This window comes from Lolium rigidum, chromosome 3, assembly GCF_022539505.1.
Source record: "Lolium rigidum isolate FL_2022 chromosome 3, APGP_CSIRO_Lrig_0.1, whole genome shotgun sequence".
Lineage (NCBI taxonomy): Eukaryota > Viridiplantae > Streptophyta > Magnoliopsida > Poales > Poaceae > Lolium > Lolium rigidum.
The window spans coordinates 402,705,489-402,721,417 of record NC_061510.1 but is presented as its reverse complement, the minus strand read 5'-3'; positions in this window follow the sequence as shown (position 1 = coordinate 402,721,417).

Below are 15,929 nucleotides of genomic sequence, written 5' to 3'. Positions count from 1 at the left end.
TACAAAGGGGGGGTTATGATCAAAGGCGCGCCAACTGGAGGGTTATCATCAATTTTACCCATATATAATAGGAGGGAGACATTGAAGTCTGCATCTGCTAGTCCTCCACATAGAACATCTGCATTTGCCAGTTTGGGTCGGAATTATCTAGTGCGGGAAGATGATGAAGGTGCGGGGAGATGATGAAGGTTCAGTATGAAGGCTGGAAGCGAAGAGGCGAATGATCGAAGCAAAAAAGATAATGGGGACGTTTCATTGAGAAGGGGAAGCGCTAATGGTTAGTGCCTCCAATTAATGCTGATGGTCGAAAAGGCTGCAGATCGTTGCATGCTGACAACAAACGTGCAGCTTGTGATAAAACACTTCTGTTGTCGATGATTGGGCCAACGCTACAATGGAAAAAAGGAGGATCATCTATTTGGAATCGGACGGTAGGAATAATTAGGATGATGTGGCTTCACCAGATTTGAGTTTGCAAACATTAAATGCATTTTAGTGGGGATGAACTTTATAGATATTATAGATACTGGGTCTGACAAAGGGATACCATTTCGGCCTAGAGTGGAGAATCAATGGAATTTTTCCAACACCTAGGCAGTTGCTTCGGTGCTAGAAACACCTGCTGCAATCTATCAACTGCAGAAAACAGTAAAAAGACATTTATTAATATTATAACATTTATATAAATACTCCAGAACTCATAGTAAATGCGCAAAGTAAGAAAAAACAATACATTCTGCAATATTTGTCAGTACCTGCCTATGTGTCATCCTTTCGTGTAGCCTCCTTCCGTGCGGTGTCATCCTTCCCTCCCCGGATCCTCTGTTGTAAATCCGACCCCAACTCAAGCCTACCCATGCCACTTGTATGTTCACCACGATCACAACAGACAACCGGAGTTCCGAACAACAGAAGAATAAGGAGGTATCGTCTAAACATTTATGGTGAAAGAAACTCAATTTGATAAGTTAAACAAAGAACGCAAGCATTACATGAGCACCAAAAACTTAAAAGATTTGCAGTTTAAGATGATTTAGAAACGAGAAGAGCGAGAGAGGAACTTACCAGCAATAGGAAGATAAACTCTATTTTCCAACTTTCACCGTCCAATTTAGCTCTACTGCTTCACTGTTTCAGGCTGACCTGGGCGAGCCATCACCCCGGTCAGCTCCACTGCTGCCGCCTTGTAGACCAATTTAGCTCTACATGCTTATTTTCCCGCTTCCAAGGATTAATCCTAGGCAAAGGGATCCCTTGAGCTTAGGCTTTGTAGCATTGAGCCTTTCGTGCGATATCACCGAAGTATAGTCTATATGTACATGTAACACAAAATAAGCTAAAGTAAACAAATTCAGTCTATATGTACGTGTAACACAAAATAAGCTAAAGTTAACAAATTTGTGAATCTCTGCTGTCACCCAATCCCCACAAAACCCCATCCCCAATCCACTAGGTCGGGGTAGAGTATTGGGGATTGAAAAAATTATACTGAAATTTGGGGAAAAGTGGGGATTAAACTCGCTCATACTCTAGCACCAAACATGTATTGGGGATAAGTGGGGATTTGAAGTTTGGAGCGGATTATCCCCGCTAATCACCACTAAAACTCTAGTACCAAACAAACCCTTATAAATATTGGGTCAGGCAAAGGGATAAAATTTCGGCCCAGCGTGGAGAATCGATGGAACTTTTTCAACACAATCTCCTAGGCTATTTCTGCGTTGACACCAGAGTTTACTCACCATAAACAGCTGCTACAATTTATCAACTGCAGAAAACTGTAGAAAAACATTCATCAGTATTATAACATTTATATAAACAGAACATAACTCATAGTAAATGTGCAAAGGAAGGACAAAACAATACATTCCAGTACCTGCCCTCCTCCTTTAGTTCAGCCTCCTTGCGTGTTGTGTCAACCACACTTGAGAATCTAGGAATCATGTTAGGGTCAGAAAATTCCACCTCTCATTAGGTGTATATAAAGCCTCCTCCTTTCGTGCAGCCTCCTTTCGTGCGGTGTCACCGAAGTATAGTATCTTTCTACATGTAAACACAAAATAAGCTAAAGTTAACAAATCCAGGTTCAGATAACCGTTTCTGTATTGTCCACAATGTCACGGGTGTGTTTGCTAGCACACCTTCCCTCTCAGATCATCTGGTGTAAATCCAGCCCCAACTCAAGCCTACCCATGTCACTTGTCTGTTCACCACGATCACAACAGACAACCTGAGTTCCGAACAACTGAACAATAAGGAGGTATCGTCTAAAGATTTATGGTGAAAGAAAACTCAATTTGATAAGTTAAACAAAGGACGCAAGCATGACATGAGCAGCAAAACATAAATATTTTAGTTTAAAATGATTTAGAAACAGGAAGAGCGAGAGAGGAACTTGTCTGGAGCAGGAAGATAAACTCTATTTTCTTACTTTCACTGTCAAATTTAGCTCTACTGCTTCACTGTTTTGGGCTGACCTGGGCGGGCCATCAACCCGCTCATATACAACTAAGCTCCACCACTGCTGCCTTGTAGACCAAATTAGCTCTACATGCTTATTTTCCCGCTTCGAAGTATTAATCCTATCTCCGTCCCTGACCACACATCACTTTGAAATATTGGGTTAGGTAAAGGGATCCCTCGAGCTTGGGCTTTTGTAGCGTTCAGCCTTTCATGCGGTGTCACCGAAGTATAGTCCCTATGTACATGTAAACACATAATAAGCTAAAGTTAACAATTCTAGTTTCATTTATGGTAACATTTATGGTGAAAGAAAACTCAATTTCATAGTTAGACAACGGACGCAAGCATGACATAAGCACCAAAACATAAAAGATTTGCAGTTTAAGATGGCTTAGAAACAAGAAGAGCGAGAGAGGAAGGAAGATAAACTTAATTTACCTACTTTCACAGTCCAATTTAGCTCTACTGCTTCACTATTTTGGGCTGACATGGCGAGCCATCCCCTTCGTTCAGCTCCGCTGCTGCTGCCTTGCAGACCAATTTATCTCTAGATGCTTCTTTGCCCGCTTCGAAGGATTTATCCTCGGCAGAGGGATCCCTCAAGCTTGGGCTTTTGTAGCATTGAGCCTTTCGTGCGGTGTGATGCGTGTAGTTGACACGTCCGTTGGGAACCCCAAGAGGAAGGTGTGATGCGCACAACAGCAAGTTTCCCTCAGTAAGAAACCAAGGTTTAATCGAACCAGTAGGAGTCAAGAAGCACGTTGAAGGTTGATGGCGGCGGGATGTAGTGCGGCGCAACACCAGAGATTCCGGCGCCAACGTGGAACCTGCACAACACAACCAAAGTACTTTGCCCCAATGAAACAGTGAGGTTGTCAATCTCACCGGCTTGCTGTAACAAAGGGTTAACCGTATTGTGTGGAAGATGATTGTTTGCAAGAACAGTAAAACAAGTATTGCAGCCGATTTGTATTTCAGTATAAAAGAATGGACCGGGGTCCACAGTTCACTAGAGGTGTCTCTCCCATAAGATAAAAGCATGTTGGGTGAACAAATTACAGTCGGGCAATTGACAAATAGAGAGGGCATAACAATGCACATACATGTCATGATAAATATAGTGAGATTTAATTGGGCATTACGACAAAGTACATAGACCGCTATCCAGACATGCATCTATGCCTAAAAAGTCCACCTTCAGAGTTATCGTCCGAACCCCTTCCAGTATTAAGTTGCAAAACAACAGACAATTGCATTAAGTATGGTGCGTAATGTAATCAATAACTACATCCTCGGACATAGCATCAATGTTTTATCCCTAGTGGCAACAAGACATCCATAACCTTAGAGGTTTCTGTCACTCCCCGCATTCACGGAGACATGAACCCACTATCGAGCATAAATACTCTCTCTTGGAGTTAATAGCGAAAACTTGGCCAGAGCCTCCACTAATAACGGAGAGCATGCAAGATCTTAAACAACACATAGGTAATAACTTGATAATTAACATAACATAGTATTCTCTATCCATCGGATCCCGACAAACACAACATATAGCATTACAGATAGATGATCTTGATCATGTTAGGCAGCTCACAAGATCCAACAATGAAGCACAATGAGGAGAAGACAACCATCTAGCTACCGCTATGGACCCATAGTCCAGGGGTGAACTACTCACTCATCACTCCGGAGGCGACCATGGCGGTGAAGAGTCCTCCGGGAGATGAATCCCCTCTCCGGCAGGGTGCCGGAGGAGATCTCCAGAATCCCCCGAGATGGGATTGGCGGCGGCGGCGTCTCGGTAAGGTTTTCCGTATCGTGCCTCTCGGTACTGGGGGTTTCGCGACGGAGGATATTTGTAGGCGGAAGGGCAGGTAAATAGGCGGCACGAGGGGCCCACACCACAGGCCGGCGCGGCCAGGGCCTGGTCCGCGCCGCCCTGGTGTGTCGCCACCTCGTGGCCCCACTTCGACTCTCCCTCGGTCTTCTGGAAGCTTCGTGGCAAAATAGCACCCTGGGCGTTGATTTCGTCCAATTCCGAGAATATTTCGTTACTAGGATTTCTGAAACCAAAAACAGCGAAAACAACAACGGCTCTTCGGCATCTTGTTAATAGGTTAGTTCCAGAAAATGCACGAATATGACATAAAGTGTGCATAAAACATGTAGATATCATCAATAATGTGGCATGGAACATAAGAAATTATCGATACATCGGAGATGTATCACGGTGTCACCGAAGTACAGTCTATATGTACACGTAAGCACAAAATAAGCTAAAGTTAACAAATCCAGTTTTAGATCTACTGCAGCAGGAAGATAAACTCTATTTTCTTACTTTCACAGTCCAATTTAGCTCTATTAATTGCTTCATTGTATTAAATCCTGAACTAGAACCTCAACTTAGATATACAAAAGTATGTCTCGTATATGTAACAATTTAGCATATAACATAATCAACCCTCCAGAATGTATGTTTGTTCTTAGATCGGCACTTAATTTCCATGGGTGAGAATTAGAGTATAAACTCAATGAAGTATGTACTAGTGCTATCAATAAACCTTCTAATGACCAAGAAAATGTAGATTTGTATTTGCAGCAGGTTTCTGATCTGACATAATCAAGCACAAAAAAGCACAACAGGCAACCCTAAAAAAACTAACAACAACTTATAGGAAACAAAAACAAAGTAAACTTAGATATATTGAAACCCTACATCATCTGCACGATGGCCAAACCAAAAGAACTACCTTGGAGTCGGCGAGAGGTCGAGAACGTCATCCTCGGGTACGGACGGCTCCGAGATGGAAACCAGCCCGCTGTTAGACGCGCCCTGGAACGGAAGATCCCATGACGAGTGCTTCGGCATCGTCTTCCTCCTCGTATCCCGATACACCGTCTGCTCGGCGTCAGCAGATCTGGCAGAGGATGAGACGATGGAGAAGGAAGCTTAACGCTGGATGTTTTCTCTCCAGGCAAAAATATCTAGGCTGGGGAGAGGTATCGCTCCAGTACTCTACGACATCGCCGCCGTCTCCGCAGCCGCCATGTCTCCTCCAGATGGGGGAGAAGAGAGTTATGCTGAACTGGGGTCTCGGGATGCTCAGGGCCAGGGGCTTGGCTACTGGGTAGTATAGTGGGGAGAAATTTACAGATAGCCCCGGTATAGTTGCACAAAACACATACATATTTTTGTACCTATAACCCCACATTTTGGGGTATTACGTGCATTTCTCTTTAGTTGGGATGTTTTTTTGCGGGTAAAATAGGATTTTTTTTCTCATTAGTAGGGTTTAGGGTTAGAAGTCGAGGAACTGTGTGTTGAAGTTGATAGGAATGTGCATTGAACACTTGGTTACAGTATGTGTAATAAAAAGTAAAAATAAAAGAATGGCCAGGGAAAGACCGGGAAGGGTCTAGAGCTTCATTTAATTGGACGATGGGATTACAAATTACACCATAGAGTATGTCAATAGAAACACAAAATACAATCAAGCTCTTAGAGTTTACAGAAAGGGCCCTAACTGAAGATTGGAAACGCAAGCAAGTCCCTCTCCGCCAAATAAGATCATATCGTCGCTACGACCGCCCTGGTCAATCCTTTGAATGAAACAAGCCTATAGTTGTCAGCCACCTGCCGTTCTAGTTCGAAGAGGAGCCCCCGTCCAAAGAGTCACTGTTTACAACAAAAACTAATTAATTCAGTACTGCATCAATCGCAATAATCATTAGCATAAACACGGAGATTAAGATAGGAGCATGTACCACAGGTCGATCCGGATCCAAATAGTCAGCTCCAGCCGGCACGACGATGGAAACGGTATCGACCACTCCTGTTGTCGCCTCCTACAGGGGGTGGCCGGCGTCGTCGTGCTCCTCGCCATTGAGTTGAGTATATACTTTATACCACAGGTCTTACGCCACACACACACCTTGTACTTCGGCCAACACGCACGCCACCGACCAAACGCAATCAACGACGAGGCTTCCGAACACACAGTCCCTCGCCGGAAAGGCTTTCACATGGAGACGAATGGCGAAGCCGGTGAATTGGGGTGAACTAGTCATCCTAGCTAATGTATGTGGTATCGTGTGCAAACAAACTAGTCCCAATGATTCTTGCGGACATGTGGTGATGTACTTTTTTGTGAAAACAACCTTAGACATTTTTTTTAAGTTACAGGTCACATTGTTATTAATTTACCCAGTCGTGCCAACCTAGGTAAAGCAATAATAGGGTCACATGTAACTTTGAAAATGTTTTTTTTCTTTGCAAAAATGCATTCCATTTGTCTGCGCCATAATCACTGGGATTATCTAGCTTTGCACAATACACTAAGTATTAGCATTACTTCACCCCATTTCGCAAGAAGTTGGCTAATTTCCACCTACCGAACATCTTTCAGGACTAGGGGTGTATTTAGCTCTTATTATTACAAATGTATCTCGTGTTAAGGGAACTTTTTTGAAATTTAACAAGCAAATACTTCTCTTCCCGGAATGTGCATAATCAGATGGCATGTTTATGATGGCCGGTCTGGGAGTATATAGCTAGGTAGTTGCTAGCCTAGTAGACCAAGTTTTAGAGATAGAGAGAGAGAGGATTTGTAACGTGTGAGGTTTTGGGTGGATGGAAAATATCCCGCGAAACAAGTGCAATGCAATCCTAAGGATTCAGCCATATGAATCAAAAGGTGCACATAGCAAAAATTCAAATAATGTTAACAATACTTCAAAATTCCTATAGGATTATATTCCACTGGACCAAAAAAATTAACCTGCACAAATTACTCGTTTTGTCTGTGTTTTGCACAAAACACCAACTATACATGCAATGATTTGTAGCACATATAGAGGTCCAAATCTATCTAGAAATTAGCAGGTTAACCCCTTCAATTTATCTTGTAACACTGCATTTACTTCTATATATTATATCAAAATTTTCCACATTATGTATGTTGTAATTTTTCAGCTACTTTATTTTTAAAACTTTTAAGAAAATTTTGAAAATTTCATCAAATTCGCCTGAATTTAAGAAAACTGATAACTCTTAGATCTCATGTGCATTTAGGAATTTTCATTTCATTTTAGAATTTAATTTTTTTAATGATATTTTATATATTTTTTAAAAAGTTTTTTTTATAAAAGAACTGAACTTCTTCCAAAAAATGAACTTTTAAAAAATGTAATGGACTTTGAAAAATTCAAGTGAACTTCCCAAAAAAAATTGAGTGAACTTCCAAAATTAATGAGTGAACTTCAAAAAATATAAATGAAATTCTAAAAAAAAGTGAACTTCGAAATAGGGAACTTTTAAAAAATGATCAGTAGCCTTCCAAAAAAGTAAAGTGAACTTATTCCAAAAGTGAAGTGATTTTTTAAAATAAAATTTGAAATTCCTAAAAAGTGGAGTGAACTTTCCAGAAAGAGTTGGCGGAGGTGGGTTAATTTGTCGGTTGAGTGGGTAAGTCAGGTTTAGAATATCTATTCTAGAACCTCTTGGTTTATTTTTAGGGTTTATGGTTTAGGTAATTTAGGGTTTAATTTTAGTATCGTGCTGCTAAGGATATGAATCAATGTTTGATTTACAAGTCTGGCACCATGTGGAATTGTTACTGCAAGCATGATCTATATGGTATGTAAGATTCAACCAACGGATCAATCTGTAAGTGGAAGGAAAATCTATATATTCAGCTAAAGTCCTGAGCCATACGATTTCATCGTGATTCGTGCACATCAGTTGCAAGTTGGATTGTGCTTGTGACGGTAAAGCACACGTCCGTTGGGAACCCCAAGAGGAAGGTATGATGAGTGTACATCAGCGAGTTTTCCCTCAGTAAGAAACCAAGGTTATCGAACCAGTAGGAGATGAAGATCACGTGAAGGTTGTTGGTGAAGGAGTGTAGTGCGGCGTGACACCAGGGATTCCGGTGCCAACGTGGAACCTGCACAACACAATCAAACTACTTTGCCCCAACTTAACAGTGAGGTTGTCAATCTCACCGGCTTGCTGAAAACAAATGATTAAACGTATGGTGTGGAAAATGATTTTTGCTTGCAGAAAACAAAAGAGAACAATGATTGCGATAGGTTGTATTTTAGATGTAAAAGAATGGACCGGGGTCCACAGTTCACTAGTGGTGTCTCTCCAATAAGATAAATAACATGTTGGGTAAACAAATTACAGTTGGGCAATTGACAAATAGAGAGGGCATAACAATGCACATACATATCATGATGACTACTATGAGATTTACTTAGGGCATTAAGACAAAGAACATAGACCACCATCCAGCATGCATCTATGCCTAAAAAGTCCACCTTCGGGTTAGCATCCGCACCCCTTCCGAGTATTAAGTTGCAAGCAACGGACAATTGCATTAAGTACGTGCGTAATGTAAACAATACAAATATCCTTAGACAAAGCATTGATGTTTTATCCCTAGTGGCAACAGACACATCCACAACCTTAGGGGTTCTCTGTCACTCCCAGATTCAATGGAGACATGAACCCACTATCTAGCATAAATACCCCCTTTTGGAGTTACAAGTATCAACTTGGCCAAAGCCTCTACTAGCAACGGAGAGCATGCAAGATCATAAACAACACATATATGATAGATCAATAATCAACTTGACATAGTATTCCATATTCATCGGATCCCAACAAACACAACATGTAGCATTACAAATAGATGATCTTGATCATGATAGGAAGCTCACAAGATCTAAACATGATGGCACAATAGGAGAAGACAACCATCTAGCTACTGCTATGGACCCGTAGTCCAAGGATGAACTACTCACGCATCAGTCCGGAGGCGGGCACGGTGATGTAGAGCCCTTCGGTAATGATTCCCCTCTCCGGCAGGGTGCCGGAGGAGATCTTCTGAACCCCCCGAGTTAGGGTTGACGGCGGCGGCGTCTCTGGAACTGTTCTGGTATTTTGGCTCTCGGTACTAGGGTTTTCGGGGACGAAGGAATAAATAGGCGAAGGGGCAGCGTCGGGGGAGCCAGGGGGCTCCCTCCCCACATCACGGCGCGGTTGTGGGGCCCCCCGCGCCGCCATATGGGGAGGGGCCGCTGCTGGCCTTCCTCGACTCCTCTTCGGTCTTCTGGAACACTCCGTGGAAAATAGGGCTGTGGGCTTTTGTTTCGTCCAATTCCGAGAATATTTGTAAAACGACTTTTCTGAAATCAAAAACAGCAGAAAACAGGAACTGGCACTGTGGCATCTTGTTAATAGGTTAGTCCCAGAAAATACATAAAAACATTATAAAGTGTGAATAAAACATGTAGGTATTATCATAAAACTAGCATGGAACATAAGAAATTATAGATACGTTGGAGACGTATCAGATTGCATACGAGTTTTTTTGGGGGGTTGCAAGTGGGGGGTTCACATGTGAGACTTTTCCAGTTGCAAATGGGAATGCAACTAAGAAAAATGCTCCCACTTTAACCAGAGATTATTTTCGGTTGAAAATGGGAATATGCAATGGTTTGAACGTGTGCCAAAATCTCGTAAAGTGGAACGGCTGGACGACCCAATATTAATATATATAGCCGTTGCTCGGTGGAAACATGTTTGCATGCATGTGGGGTGGAGAACGAAACAAACTGACCTATGCATGTTAATTTGCATGCAGGTGATGCGGTGGAAAACGAAGCAAGTGGGAATGCAACTAAGAAAAATGATCCCACTAAGTTTCACCATAGGGAATAGCATGCGATTGGAGAGTAATTGGAGGAGGGCTACTTCTTCTAATTAAATAAATGCTCTTAGGAATAATATTTAGCGTCCAATGAGAAATTGTCTGGTGGTGATGCAAAACTAGCCTTTTAATCGAAGGAGGTAGTACCAAATTCTTCATTCTTCGGCATCCATCTACACTCTTCCTCACTCATTCCGCAGCGATCCCTCCCACCCCCTCCCCCCTCCACACACACTCAGTAGCTCTACCTCCCACGCATGGACGTCGGGAACCATACGGAGACCCATCACATCACTACCCATGGCACCACGACTCTGGAAGTTGTCTACACCAATGAAGAAGCTACTGTGGAGCAAATCCTAGCCATGTATGAGAAATGGCTCGAGAAGGAGAAGAACATGTTCATTGGACTCGACCTCGAGTACACCCCACGTAGCACGTGCAAGCGACAAGAGATGGCCGTCGTGCAAATCGCCATGCGGCAGCACGTCCTCGTGTACCACTACAGCAGTTCCTTCAAACATTGTCCGGCTCTGAACAACTTTTTTGAGCGCAAGGGTATTACTTTAGCAAACGTTGACAATAGGAACGATAAGGTCATGCTTGCCCATGCCAAGATGCATATTCCAGAGCTGTACCACGTCGACATCCAAGATATATTCAATAGCTGGGTAAGAATGGCTAATCTAGCAGAGGCCATCATCGACAGGTCCTACAAGAACATGAAGACAAAGTTCTCATATGACAAGCACGACTTATGGGAGACTAAGCCACTCTCCCCGATGCACCTCGAGTACGCAGCAAAAGACGGATACGTGAGCTACGAGTTGTACCGTAGGATCCTTACCCTTGAGTTGTAATTATGTAGAAACTAGCATACTGGCCCTCGCAAATGCGAGGGCATTCCTATTACCACAGAAATGTATCAAAACTTAAATGAATGCATCAAAACTTACAAAATCACAACTGTATCTATCATATTATGTATTAGGATCACGATAAGACCGGAAAAGAGAGATGTGCAAGATATAATATAATGGATACATGTGCCAATAAAACATCAAATGAGTTTCCAAAAAACACAAAGAATCCAGCTGCGAATTTGATGGATCTTATTCTTCTGTAAGTATATATACGTAAGTACCCATGTTTTTTTTATCTGGCCGTTTGGTTTCAGAGGGAACGCTTCGAAACTCTGCTGGCTGTTAATATCATGGAGCTCGTTTTCTTTCTGTGGTGCTGGCGGAGAAGGTCATGAAAGTCGAGATCGGTGGAAGAGCAACGGTGGTCGGATCTTGGTGGTGAGGTGGAGGTGGCTTGGAGTTTCGTGACTTCAAACACCGACTTGTATGTGGGGGCGACTGCACAGTAGAAGTTAAGATTTCTATCTTTCAGGGTGAAAATTCAAGTTCTGGCCTTAATTGGTTGTGCCCGACAATGTTCTTGTTGAAGGCATTGTTTTGAGAGATATGACTTTCTTCAGGGTGAAAACCTAACATCTGTGATCAGGTGACGATAGCGTTTGTGCACTATTTCCTTCTTGGATGCGTTGCTTATGGAGAAACTGATCTTCTGGTATTGTCTTTGTGGTGTCAATGTTGTTGTTTCAAGTTTCCGACCTCTGTAGCGGGACTTTTTTCTTTTTTGTAATTCTTCTCTTTTTTTTTTGGCTATGTGCATCCTTTATGCCATTAGGACATGATGTTGTTGCAGAGACTCAGTGTAATTAGTATCTCCGCGATATTAATATATGATTTTATCGAAAAAATATATACGTAAGTACCACAACAATTATGCCATCACAATTATGCCTACAAATATGGCAGACATGTTTCTAGTATATTGGAATAACTTGGTAATGTTTTACTTATAAATTTTGGTTATCTTCGCACGTGCTTTGGAAATCTCTCATAGCCACATTCGCTCGGTCTCACCTACCTTGTCATTAAATTTGTTACCTAGATTCTTGCTATCCCAAATAGTTAATGCTATTTTTAACTTATGTAAAAATATTGAAAATTTTAAGGATTATATTTTCTAGTGATAATGTTTTCCCTCGTAATTTAAGGTTGTGCATACTCGATAGGTTTACTTCGTATAAAATGCAGTTTCATATAATTTGCATTTTGAAGCCATAGACATCTAGCCTGGCCCACCCCTAGCTTATATTCGCAAAAGAGCGATAGTATAACAATATTGTACGCATGCTAATCATGTGAAAACCATGTCGAGTATTTCTATTTTTATATAGGAAACATTAAACTTTTATATAATATACTTACCCCAAAAGTTAGATAGACCTTCATGATGCTATTATTTTTCCCTTGTGTAAATATTTGAATTTGTATAGACTTTATTTTCTCGTGCTAACGTGTAAGTTATTTTTTCTCTCGTAACCATTGTTTAAATATAGCTATCTAAAATAGTAGTGGGTTCCTCCAAATGTTATACACTATATCAAGCTAATAGTGTGTATATTGTAAATGTTGTTTAAAAACATATCAGATATAGACTATAAATAATAGATTTCAGCAATAATATAGTCCAAAAAATCCCTTTTCCAATTATCTATAAGCCTAACACTGACACGCCCCCACGAAGCAACAATATAGCATATATTACTTGGTAAGAATCATTACAATTAGCGATGTCGTCTTTCGATTCAGAAGGTGAACCATCAAACTGCAGTTCATCATGATGACAAAAAGAAAGCAATTGCTTGTTCTTTCGAAGGAAGAAAACTTGGTACTTTGCGCCAATAGGCTAGAAAAAACAACGTGCTAACTTTGGGGAGCGGTGTTTTGGAACATGGGTCCATATGCTCTCTATATTTCGAAATGCATCTTACATATATTTTAAATTTTTTTTAAAATTGAAACTAAAAGTTCGCACGTACATCTTCACGTGCTACGTGCTCACAAAGTCGTTTCATAAAAAATCAATTTATCATGTGACATCTGTAAAAAAGACAAAATTCAGTGCTAAAAATAATGCTTTTCACAAGATAAACTTTCTCTTTTTTATATGGAGCACACAAAATATTGGTTTTTCCTGAAACTTGACGAACGCACATATATTATTATGAAGATGTACATGTACAATTTTTTGTCCAAATTTTTTGACATTTCGAAATATAATATTTTAGTAGAGGAAGCATACGCACCCGGGAGCCGAATTGAATTTCCGCTAACTTTGTGGTGTCTTAGCATGATATAGCATCCCATTTTGCAAATAGCGCCGAGAAAAAAGTACTAAAATTTGGTGTGGGCATTCTAAATGTACTCTTGCACGCTATTACCACTGAAATAACGTTTTATTTTTTTCCTCGCTCGTAATCAATGTGTGTATTGGACTGGTCGCCTTGGAGTTGTTTTTTTTTCTTTTGTAGAACTCACATGTATACATATGAGTAATTCATACTATATATTCTAATTGCCTACTGTCTAGTTGCTTTAGGAAATATTATTTTATATAACATCTTAGAGGAGTTGCTGGAATACACAAGTTACAATTTTAAAGCCATAATTCTTTGGGATTGGGTAGAACACACACTGGGATTTTTTCCTATGACATCAAAATAGTTGTTTGACATGAACTCCGACTTAAGCGTTTTATTTTCTAGGAATTTTCTAAGATGTGCTAGAGCACATGTCAGTCTTATTTTTCTTTGGCACACAAATTGGTGTTATAGACTATCACAATAAAGTTACGCATTCTCTCACTAAATCCTAACAATAATTTATAGATCTAACAGTTAAAATAATTCGGATGATGTGAATTAATAAGAGATTGCAATTTCTTTATTAAATTTTATTATTGAAAAAATTTCTTTTATCACCTAAACAAATCTAATTTATCAGATTCTTAGATGTTTGTATTTAAAGTTTACCTGTTTATTTTTTCGTGAAAGTGTATAGTGGATGCCAATATTGTATATATGTTGGAGTACTACGTTAGTTATTTACATTTTTCATTTATTTTTTAAAATTTGAATTGGGGTGAGGATTTTGTTTTGTTTTACCGTGGTTGGTTGGACCTTTTTTTTTCTGTGCACCATACGTGTGTAGAGAATGGTTAGAACATGTTGTGGTATGGTATATGCACTATGAATTATACGCTGCCCCTGCCCAAAGAGAAATTGGAATTGGATTAAAAGAAGAAAAGGATACATTTTTTTTAACAGGGCGTGGACCCTTTTAAATCTCACGTGATTGACATAGAAGATCTCACATGTTTTTTTTCTTTTTGTACGGTAACCATCTACATTAAATCTTGTGAGCTATAGATAAGTTTGGTATGAAAAAAAAACATGGTACTTCCTTTTCGTATTGAACGTGGACTCTATCCACTTCGTTTCTTATTAAAGCATTGATATTTTCTACTTTTTGTTGTTAATGTGACACGTCAAACCTTTTCGTATTGAACGTGGACTCTATCCACTTCGTTTCTTATTAAAGCATTGATATTTTCTACTTTTTGTTGTTAATGTGACACGTCAAACGGACCTATAGTGTGTTACGTAACTATTGATATTTTATTAAATCATAGCCATTAATTTTAAATCTAACTGTTAGATTAATTTAGATGATGTGGCTTAACGTGGTGGCTCTATTAGACATCCGTATTTTGCTTTTAGTATATAATAGATATAAGTGCATGTGTGTCTATTCTATGGTGACCACTAGTACGAGTATGTCAATTTCATGTGAAGGATCTGGTCCAGAATGTAATTTAGCAAATTATGTATGGAGCTTTCAGAAATACTCATGGTGATCACGGGTTTGCGGAAAAACGTACAGTACTACTCTAGACCGGTGGCCATTCGATTGGAAAAATTCTCATGCTAATTCGCATCGGATTCTTACCACTACTACCACTATGGCCGGTGGCCATTCGATTGGAAAAATTCTCATGCTAATTCGCATCGGATCCTTACCACTACTACCACTGTCAGGATCAAATGGTCAAACACACGCACAAACACGAGCAAGAAATCATCTGCACAACGGGCCATAAATGTATTCTCTCCTCTCGAGCAGAGCAGATACGGCAGGGGTCACTTTGTAGTGGAGAACTTTAGCTGGTACAGGAGGGGTCACGTCGGAGTGGAGAACTTGAGCACCTACGCTAATGCAGAGCCTCTCTGAGAGACCATGCGCATCGATCTCGGGAACATGCGCACCATGAGGTGTGTGAGATCCACGCTTTCAAGTTCATCCGGTGAACAAACTTTTTGGAAGACTAAGGGAAGAAATAATCAGCCTAATTATTATAGAAATAAAGAAATGTTCGAAAAAAAATATTAGTAAAAAATAATTGCATTAATTTATAACGCACACCATAGACATTATACACTTTCGATAATACAACAAGTCTCCGGTCGGTCCGGAGGATAGGTGAAGAGTATATTGGTAGCAAAATATGATTCTACAACTTCACCTACATATGCTTAAAAAATACAATTTCACCTACAGTTTTACTCACTCATCCCGCCGGAGACAAGATCAAATACGGCCTGCCGTACTTTATCTTGGTCCCGGCGGGATGAGCTCTCCGACGGTTATCACCCCAGACACGGGCTGCCGATTTTTCGTGCACTGTCACCGAAGTATAATAATTCACTCGTCCAGAGATCAGTCAATCTTGCGCGGCCAGCCAACAACAATGTGTCGCCTGCGCTTCTTCCCTAATAAATCTTGTGCAGATGATTCTTGACGAACTGTATTCAAAATTGTAAAGTATGAGCGT